The sequence below is a fragment of the Chaetodon trifascialis genome, chromosome 8 (genome assembly GCF_039877785.1).
Source record: "Chaetodon trifascialis isolate fChaTrf1 chromosome 8, fChaTrf1.hap1, whole genome shotgun sequence".
Taxonomy (NCBI): Eukaryota; Metazoa; Chordata; class Actinopteri; order Chaetodontiformes; family Chaetodontidae; genus Chaetodon; species Chaetodon trifascialis.
Genome location: NC_092063.1, coordinates 24,807,751 through 24,818,319, shown reverse-complemented (window position 1 = coordinate 24,818,319; position 10,569 = coordinate 24,807,751).

Here is a 10,569-nt window from a genome sequence, read left to right as displayed (position 1 = left end):
TGCAGATGATTTTTTGTTATTACTTACTCTAGCTGAGTTTTCTCCCTTTCGAGGTGATTTTCTGTTGTAACTTTGTTTAGTGCATTTTTTCTTATTTTTTTTGGAGATTTCTGTTTTGTCGTTTTTCTTTAGCCTAAGAGTTTTTTCCCCCTGTGAAGATTTTTGTTGTATTATCTGTTACTTCGTGTTTGGACATTAAATTCTGCACTGCTTGTCTCTGCTTACTGTCCTGGCCTCTCCTTGTCTCGAGTCCTTAACAGACTGTCTTTGATTTTGCCAAATTTTACTAAAAATACCAGAACAGAAGGCATGATAGACCAATGAGTATTTATTCAGATTTTTCCGGTACAACATCAGAAATGTTTTTGTCAGTGAATTATGAATTCTGTTGCACTCAATGATGGTCTGAAGATTTGATAGCAAAAGATGCTTTTGCTGTTTTTCTGCTTCTAGATTGAAATAGAAAATGTGTAAACTGCCCTCTGGTCTTGGCTTGAATGAATTCATGGCATCCTGTAAACCCATGGGCTGGGCATAGCTGTACACATTTCACTCTATAAGAATTTCATTCATTCATATATTTGACATCGTGCATTGCTGTCATCTATGTCTGCCAGCTTGCAGTCTTCATCCTCACTTCACATTTCTACATTTTGTGGCACATTTTCACCAGCTGCTGATGGAACAGCATGAAACCAGCCACAGTAATGTGTCTGATGTCCCCTGTATGCTTATATATGTGCATGTGCATATGTGCACAAATACAGTGGGGACCCACTTCTAAAAACAATGCTCCATAGTGCCACTACTGGTCAAAAACTCCACACGGTAACTTTTGGTGCTCTGTGGTTCACCTGATTGGATACCAGGCTTGGAAGGCACTCCTTTCCAGAGTTCCTGGTTCTTTTCCCAGGGTGGCTGAGTGCCAGCATGTTTCAGTCTGCATTGAAAGCCATGGATTAGGAGCTTTTTCTAACTGTGTTGCTGCACGCATTGCCATCTTACCGAGATATGACTGCAATGTAAACATGGAAAACGTGAAGTGTGAAGTATTTGCATGCAGAGTTGTTGAAATGTGTGATCGTGCAAGTTGGCTGAACATGCATTTATGTGTATGCTTTAAACTGTGTCAACAGTAGCCTGGTTACACGCTGATATGCTCTGCAAGGGGTCCTGCCCTGTTGCACGTTTGTCTTCCAACTGACAAAACTGTACAGGTACGTGTCCTCTCTGTCTCCACATGGCTGTGTTTGAAAGACTCATATCAAGCATATTGTTCCAGCAGTGACTTGATAGAGATACAGATCAAGCAGCACATTTGTTTTCCTTGGAATTTCCCCTGAAGTAGCTTTAACTTCTGGTTAACCTATTTCCACACCTACTTTCCTTGTTCCAAAAACTTATTGTTGCTGATGAAGACTCACTGTTCAGGGTTTTTACATATTAAAAAACAGTTTTTGACTGATTCAACTGTCTTTAAGCACCCAAAAGAGTGTGTTCATGGCAATGTCATCTTGCAATTCAGTGTACTGACTTTGAGCACAGTATAGAATGTCTTTCTGGTAATGAAAAATGCTGTAAATGGCTCAGGCCCATCCTCCATCCAGGACATGAAATCATACATGGCAGCCTGTCCACTACGCTCTGATACTGCCAGTTGGCTTGTTACTTCCTCACTACCAGCGAGGCCCAGGTACATCTTAACAAAATCACTTGTTAGTACTTGCATGATTTTTGCAATATCCTCCTGATTACCAGTTGTTCAAATTTGTCCTCTGTGGAGGACATATGTAAACTTGAATATCTCCCACCCACTGCATACTACTGGATTAACTCCTTTTGCTATCTACAGAGAGCATTTAGGGCTTTTCAATGATAGCAAATGTGAAGTTGTGGGGCTTTAGTACCTTTCTCTTTCTGATTAAGGAAAATGGCATCCATCATTTTATGGGAGGAGGAAAAGTAAGTGCATAATTCTTTATATTGAGGAAATTTTGGCTTGAAATGTTGCTGGCATTTTTTAGATAAGTCTCTTAACAACACATTAAAACATTGTCTGAATTATTTTAACTGTATTTTAGCATAGTATTTAAATGTTTAAGAAATGTCAGTTAAATGACAAATTTAAAAAAAAAAAAAAAATTTAAAGAAAAAATGAGCTGCTGATCAGACACAGCAGCCCAAATAACACAAAATAACGTGTCCTTTATATTTATATATAACTCTTTAGGATGTGTGGAACAATGCTGACAGAAAAGGTTGTCAGTGCTGATCACAAAATATTGACTCTAACAGCACAAAAATGTTAAACGTGAACTTGTGTCACTGGTAGAAATGTGATATAATATTTGAGTTGGTAGAGAACAGGGGCCCGTATCGAGGAGTCAGTTCAGCTTAGTCTGACTCTCTTAGGGTTGCTTGGTTTCACTGAACCAAACACTGGTTATCCTAAAGAATAATGACACTTATCTACCTTTACAACTCAAAGAAACACGTGTGCCCTGGGACATGAATACAGCTGAAATAGCTAAAGACAAACCAACATTCCCCTGTTTGTCTATAGAAGAAAAATCATTAGCCCCAATTAGATCAGGAGCTGACTCATTCCTGTCACGTTTGCCTGAGGCCCCGGGCGGTTTTGGCCCCTGAGCAAAATAGACAGAGGTGACAGAACAGAACACAGCCTTGTAGATAAATTGGTATTAAGTTAATTAGGGCGTAGCTGGGAACCCCATTGGGTCGGGACCCTGGTATTGTATGCACAGGTGATCCATCATGGGAACTGAACCCTTGCTGACACACAGAGGAAGGCTCACAGCTTTCAGGGCATTGACGAAACAGACCCTTCACTGCCACGGTAACCAACCAACACAACAGAGCTAAAACGGACTGCACAGCCATACTAACAGAGTCAGGCCAAACTGGGAAAACCAACTCGTCTAACTAAACTAAACTAAACTAAACTAAACTAAACTCGAGCTTGCGAGATGTAGCAGAATTTGCTTTCATCTGTCAGCAGTAACAAGATTTTCCAGATTTTCTTCATCATAGAAATGAGAAACTTCCTTAATCAGGGTAAAGGTTTAAGAGAGACTGAGTTTATAGGGATAGATTTCTTCTAAACAAGACAAGTGACAAATTTAAAGGAAAGCCTGAATAAATGAGCGGAGAACTAATGAGTACAGATTCTCTCGTACATGAGGGGCTTACTTCAGTGAAGTCAGACAAAAGAGCGGCCTGATTATCAGCACGATGGACCAACGAGCTGCACTGAATAGACAATAAGTTAGTCGTGTAGATCATCATACTTGTGTAATTTTGTGGCCGTGGAAGCACTTGAGTTTTTAAAGGATTATGTTGTGCACATGTGCATGAGGAAGATCTAAGGACGAAGCACAGATGAGTAATTGCAGCGGTAGGTTCTTGTATCCAAAAAGTTAATTCACAGTCTGACTGAAACTGAAATGGACAAGTACACATAAGATGGATTGTTTCCACCTGAACAGCTATTATTAAAATTCAAACACATTCTCCCAGTTATCTGATTGTCTGTGCGCATATAAACAAGTGAATGAAGAGCAATGTTGTTCTTCTTCATCACAAGGACACAACAATTAAGGCTGCTTTCCTGGATGAGGGCAAGACATCATGCCCAGTGGAAACAGGACAGAGCCAAGCCTACAGCGACAGACAGTGTTATCGAGGAGACGAGGGGAGAGGAAGAAAACAGAGAGTGCTGATTAGGCACTGAGTTATTCAGGTCAGCATCAGAAAAACAGACTGAGAAAGTCCTTCCTTGGATGACTATAGAGAGGGTGACGTAGCAAATATAACAAGTGATACTGAACAACCAACAACAAGGACATGCCTTCTGATCTGCTGTTCCAACCTGGAAAGTTGCACGTTTGTCCAAAGGAAATTCCTAAGAATGTTCTTCATTCCCGACTTCATGATATGTAGCTGTTCCCTGACGAGGTTTATGTGAGGGTGCTGGAAAGGAGATTTGTACCCACTGACAAACCTCGTCAAACGTGGTTTCCGTCCTGGTGGTCGACCAGCTGTTTACCTCTGCAAGGACTCTGGAGGGGAAAGCAGGCTCGTGGGAGTTTACCCATCCAGTCTGTGTTTGTTTTATGTACAGTGCGTGTGTAAATTAATGTGTTGATGTGTAAATTCAACAGCAACAACACACAACACTCTCTCCAGCAGTTAACGTCACCATGACAACGATGTCAACAACAGGGAAATAAGCCAGATTAAAACCACATTGGTTTGGTCTGGGTCTACATACATTCTGTGAATTCATTAATATTCTGCTGGGTGTGAAAACATTTAAACAGGAGGAAAGCAAAAGAGAAGGGTAAAAAACACGAGAATCCAGAAAAATGAGAGGGTTGACATGTCTGGCCAGGGCTGTTACTATGAGCTGTTTGGTCTTTGTACAGCTGGAGTGAGAGGTGTGTGTGCATTGTTAGCGGGCGTTGGGATCCGCCAGGGTTCTGACGTGTCACAGATTCATGGACAGAATCTCCCAGCACAGCTGAGGCATGGACACTGTGCAGCACGGAGGCCTCAGGATTACATCTCTGCTTTCTGCACATGGCTCTGCTAACTTCATCAAACCACGACTTTCCCAGTGCGCACTGGGAAAGCAGCAGGGATGAGTGTCACCTCCAAGTCCGAGACCATAGCACTCTGGAAAGTGTGTTGGACATGAGTCAGTATTTTGGGGCTTGTTGATGAGTCAGAGTAAAATGGAGTGTGACAGCATCAATGTAATGTGGATGTGAAGAGGGAGCTGAGCCTAAAGGCGAAGCTTTCCACTTTCCAGTCGATGTATGTTCTAGCTCCCACCTGGCTGACTGGGTTCATCCTGACTGTACGTTCAGACAGAACCTCTGAGCAAATTCTAGAAGTGGCACAAAGTCAATGGAAAGACGCAATTAGATATAAATTCTTGAAGAGCGGTGTGAATCAACATTTGCATGGGTCCTGTGGCTTCATGAATCTACCTCATAAACGTACAGAAAGGACAAAGAAGAGAAGCTGCAGAGAGATAACAGAGTAACGGGCACGATGCGACAGACAGTGTCAGTGCATTTGTTGCTAGCTTTCTCGCAGTAAATGTCTGACAGTTGGTGCGTTGGCTGTTTGGGGTGAAAAAGCATAAATGGTTCACTGGTCAAATTTGCCCAAATGATGCAGGGCAAAAACTCACTTCACTTTCTGTCTGAATACACAGACACAGGGTGAGGAGCTCAGATGTCTGAAGGGAGCTCTGAGGAGAACTGCTGCTCCCTTCAGCTGAAGAGAGTCAGTGTGAGCATCTGATTAGGATGCATACTGGATGCCTTCCTGTGGAGGTATTCTGAACATGTCCAACACAACGAAAATGTTGAAGGGATTACATATCCAATCTGGCATGGAAACACTTCTGGATCCCCCAGGAGGACCTGGAGGATGTGCATAGGGAGGAGGATGTATGGGCTACTTCACCCAGCCTGCTGTCACCACAACCACAGCCTAGTTAAACGGCAAAAAATGGATGGATGAAATATATAATTAAACATGCTGAAATGATGACTATTCAACATGCACTGCAGTAAATAATCCATCCATCCATTTTCTATACCGCCTATCCCTTCCGGGGTTGCGGGGGGGCTGGAGCTTATCCCAGCTGTCAAAGGGCGAGAGGCGGGGTACACCCTGAACCGGTCGCCAGTCGATCGCAGGGCTGCAGTAAATAATCAAATATTGAAATGTAGGCTGTATGTTCGGCTACTGTTGTGGATCAGAGCAAGACTCAATCACAGCCAATTCCCAATGCTTTTCATCCTCAGTCATGCATCGGTGTTCTCTTTGAGGGGATGCCAGTAAGGGGGTGAGGGCAAAGGGCCCACCAACACAACACAAAGCAAGCAAAGCAGAATGTGGCAGGAGCGATTGAGAAGAGGAATGGTGAGGAAGAGGAGGAGGAGGAGCAACATTGTTAGCATCGGAGGCTATGGGATGGGATGGCAGTATGACCCAGTTATGCACAATGCCTCAAGGGTGGAAGCAAAGGGGACAGATAATTGTGCAAACTCACGTGTTGATGCACGCGCGCGTGCGCACGCACACACACACATACACACACACACACTGCCAAGGTCCAGACAAGTTCCACAGCAAAAGGGCAAGGCCAACTACAACACGCCTGGACATGCTGAGGTTAGGCAGTAACACATAGAGCCAGGCACGAGTCTGAGGCTTACACACACACACACACACACGCACACACACACACACACACAGAAAGAGAGCACAACAGAGCGAAGCAGTGGCAGAAAGATCTGAGGCCACACACCAACAGACTGGGTTTTTGCTTTCCGTGACCTACATTCACCATGTTAGAGGAATTAAGGGTTGTTGGAGACTCATTCTCATGACTGACAAGCAGACACTCAGTCCTCTCCTTCTGTTTCTCTGCCCTGCGGTTTCCCCTCAGCTGAGTAAGCTGTAGCACTGTTATGTATGCTGTATATGAAGAGATGAAAGAGAAACTTGAGAGAAAAAACTTGCAAAGCAGAGTGGAATCACAAGAAACGAGTCACCCTCAGAATCACTTCCCTGCAGGGTAAATCGAATTGAATTCATTAAAACAATGTGACGAAGCGTCTCGGCTAAAGGAGATGGCGAGGATGACAAAGCACCGGCGTTTTCTCTCTCGACAATAGCAAAGTGTCACTGTCAGCAAGTGGTGGGCTGAATCTGTCTTTTGTCAGGATGTCAGATGGGAAACATGTTCAAGTAGGCTGCAGAGATCTGCTGTTAGGGCTGTTTATATATCTGTGTGAGAGGGTGCATGTGTGTGTGTGTGTGTGTGTGTGTGTGTGTGTGTGTGTGTGTGTGTGTGTGTGCGCGCGCGTGTGTTTGTGTGTGTGTTGGTTGGTTAATGTGCCAGATTGACTCCAAGCTGACATTTGGAGGGCCGATTCTCTCCCTTCAATCTTAATTTCTGCTGCTTTATTGTTCTAAAAAGGGACAATGGGTGAGCAGTGAACAAAGGGGAGAAGAGGGATGACTGATGGCAAGCGTTTCCTCCAGAGGGATAGAGAGAGAGCAGCATCTCCAATTCTAATGGGACAGGAGAGGGCCGTTGGGTCGACATGGGGAGAAACCCTGCAGGGGATAAAGGACAAAGTGTGTGTGTGCAGGAGCAGGGGAGAAGGGGGGTTTAAGGTTATTTGCACCGTCACAGTCACCTCATTTCCATAAATGAATCAGGGGACGCGTGCCCTACTGTGTCTGTGTTGTGCTGGCAGCTGCTGTCATGTTTTACGAACGCAGTATCTTCGCTGCATGTCAACCAGCTTCAGTACATTTATTTCTGTCTGGGGAGCGAAATGCATTTTATCAAGCCTGACAGGTCACTGAATCTTCTGCGAGCTTGCTCTGGACGTATTTCTGGAAAATCTGCTGCACACCAATCATGTTTGTGTTTCTTCTGTTGCTTCAGATGCTTTTCCAAAAAATGAAAACTGAAACTCAATTGGTCGGGCAGAATGTGGCTCCTTAACGATACTGACAGACAAGAAACTGGAGCGCTCGCTGATGCATCTGTGTTAACCATTAAAGCATCAAGGAAATACTTGAGTATCATTAGTTCATGAATGATCAAACAATAACATTTGTCTCAACTATCCACTGGAAGGCTATTTACTGATAGACAATTTAAGCAATTGTATGTATTTCCACTCTGAATCATTGTGCAAGTGGTGATAATTCCAGTACGGATACGCTGTAGGACTGAAAGTGACTGACAGCTTTAGACAACAATTGTTATTCACTGCTTCAGAGAAGTTGTTTGTCCTGTCTCTAGTTTTACAGTAGTTAAGCACTGTTGAAACACACACCACCTGTTCTGGCAGTTGCACCACCCTCAACTGTAAGACTGTGCAGAGAGTGGTGAAGACTGGTCAGCACACTGCCAGGACAGCGCTGCCATCCACAGAGGAGCTCTTACAGACTGTACAGACGTATTCTATTACACTGGCTCCACCTGCTGACTTAGCAGGTTACTTGCTGTTTACAACCTGTTACCGTCTCAATTACTGCCTGTTCATACCTGTGCACATCACAGCATATATTCATTGGAAAAAGATGAACTTAAACACGAATGCTGGTAATTACTCTGCACACCTGGGGCAAGTGTTATTTAGAGGCTGACTGAGAATGCAAACGTTCCACCCCAGTGAACTACGGTCTGGATCAGGTCCACCAAGATGATCACATGGCTTTGTTTCAGTTTCCACTGACAGACGTATCACTGTGCTGCCATTCAAAATGCTTTCGGTTTCAAATGTGTTGCATCTAAGGAGATTTAATGTCTGCTACTGCCTCAAATATTTGTGTGCTGCTGCTATCTAGTGGACATATATGGTGCTTAAGCAACATTCAGTACCCATAGGAAAGGATCAGATCATAGTTCCTCCTTTAACTGTAATATCGAGCTGTGCAGATAGTTTTGTGTAGCCAGGTTTGGAGAATCCCATCTCTTAAATGTCTGCCTCCAGCCTAACACAATAGAGGTGGATGGAATTCTTTTGTGGCACTGAAACATCAAAAAAAAACAACAACAACAACAAAGCAGTACGACATTGTAAAAATAAGCCTATAATGCATTCAAACACTGAATTAAAGCTTAAATTCCTCTTTCATGAACAGTCTCAATGGACTATGTGAAAGTAGTTGCTCGTGGTGAAGCATCCACAAAGAATTATCACCTGACCGTGCGGTTGGGGCCTGATGGCATGCAGCCAGCATGGTGAGCGGGCAAACGACAGCCAACACAGTTTTTATTCATACTGTGCTAGACTTGGCTGTCATGAACTTCTGCCATTGTCCTTGCAGTTGCTACAGACAATCGGTATCCTCTGTCGCTGCTCCTCTTTTTATTTCACCACACAGTTATAAAAAGTTGAATATAAACAACATTTCCTGAATGAGAGGTCAGTCCCTCCCCCTCACTCAAGCCTGTTGGACACTGGAGAGCCTGATGTAGTGTCACACTTAAATCAGATTGAAGTGAGCTGACCTTCTGAGCTGCCAGAGGCAAGTGTGTCACGTCCAGTTCCACAAATAAATGAACGGGAGGTGAATTTCAGCCTGACGTACCATGATAGTTCAAAATATGTCTGCAAAGGACAAAAATAGAATAAAACATTAAGAAATACAACATACAACACATGACATCTATGACAAAGATTCTGTAAAATACAATATATAAATCACATAAATCATCCATAATTCAAAAATGGAAAATAGAAAATAATACTATAGTTGTCCAAAAGGGTTTAAATGACAAAAGCAAGTAGACACTAGCAATGGTGCTCTCTGAATGTGAGTCTGGATGCTCTGTGCTCTACAGTCTTCATCAATGAGGACACACCTCTGAAGCAGTTTCAACAAGAAGTTCACATCATAACCTTCACTGTAAGGCTGTTAGGCTACTTTCAGTTGAACTAGGTGTGCCAGAAAACTGCAACTGAGTGAATGTTTTGATGTAGAATCTGCTGATGCAAACCAAGCTGCACTTGCCTAGGTAAGCATGAAGAATTATACACGGGATAATAATTCATAAAGACTTGCCCGTTGCTGCCAAATGGCATTGCGACTCTGAATGTACTTTGGCCTCGCTGGTCGAGGAGCAGCAGCTGAATCTGCAGGCTGTGAAACCAGGCAGGGCTAGTGAGCCACAGCACGTATTCTTACTGTTATACGACACAACACTGGAGATGAACAATGACACAAAGGCCCCTGACTGACAGCTATATTCCCCGTTATGTATCTGATAATACAAGCTTCATAATGTCTAAAAACAATGAAGACTCAAAGAACATTAGTTTGAGTTTCTGAAGTTTAGTCAGAGTTGCTGAATTAAGTTTAAACTCATCAGAGATTCAAGAACGATTAATAGCTGTTTTTCTCTGTTATCATAAGGTTTGACCGAGCTAAGCTGTGTTTTGGGACACTCACACAGCAGCAGTGTGGGGTTACTATGAACAGGCCTGTCCTTATCCGACCCCTTCTCACTGTCTCTGTGCTGACTGTTGGCTGCCTTGTGCTCCACACTCCACCTACAGGCAGTCAGCCGCTGGGCTCACCGCCAGGCGACTGTGGGATAATGGTGGCGTGGTGACGAGCTGCACTTGAGGAGGCTCTAGTTCGAGTTAAATCTCACAACTTATCTGTTGTTGTGTCTGTCTGTCTTTGCTCTCTCTTATGTCCACAAACTTGTGTCTCACTTTCTCATGCATATGCACACACTCATGCGCACTCCCATTTCCTACCCACTGTAAAATGTAGTCTCCTCTGTGTCCTAATGTAACCTCACCTAAAGTGACCCCACGGCCTCTGCTCTGTCTGCAGATGAGTGAGAGGTGTGTATGAGAGGGAAGAATGAGAATAGGTATCTCTGCGCCATGATCTGCACCTAAACCCGACCCACTTTCTCTTTATCGCATACTTTTCAGGATTGTTTACTCGGCCTGGTTCCTCTCTTTCCTTTCTGAGCTCCCTCCCTCCCTC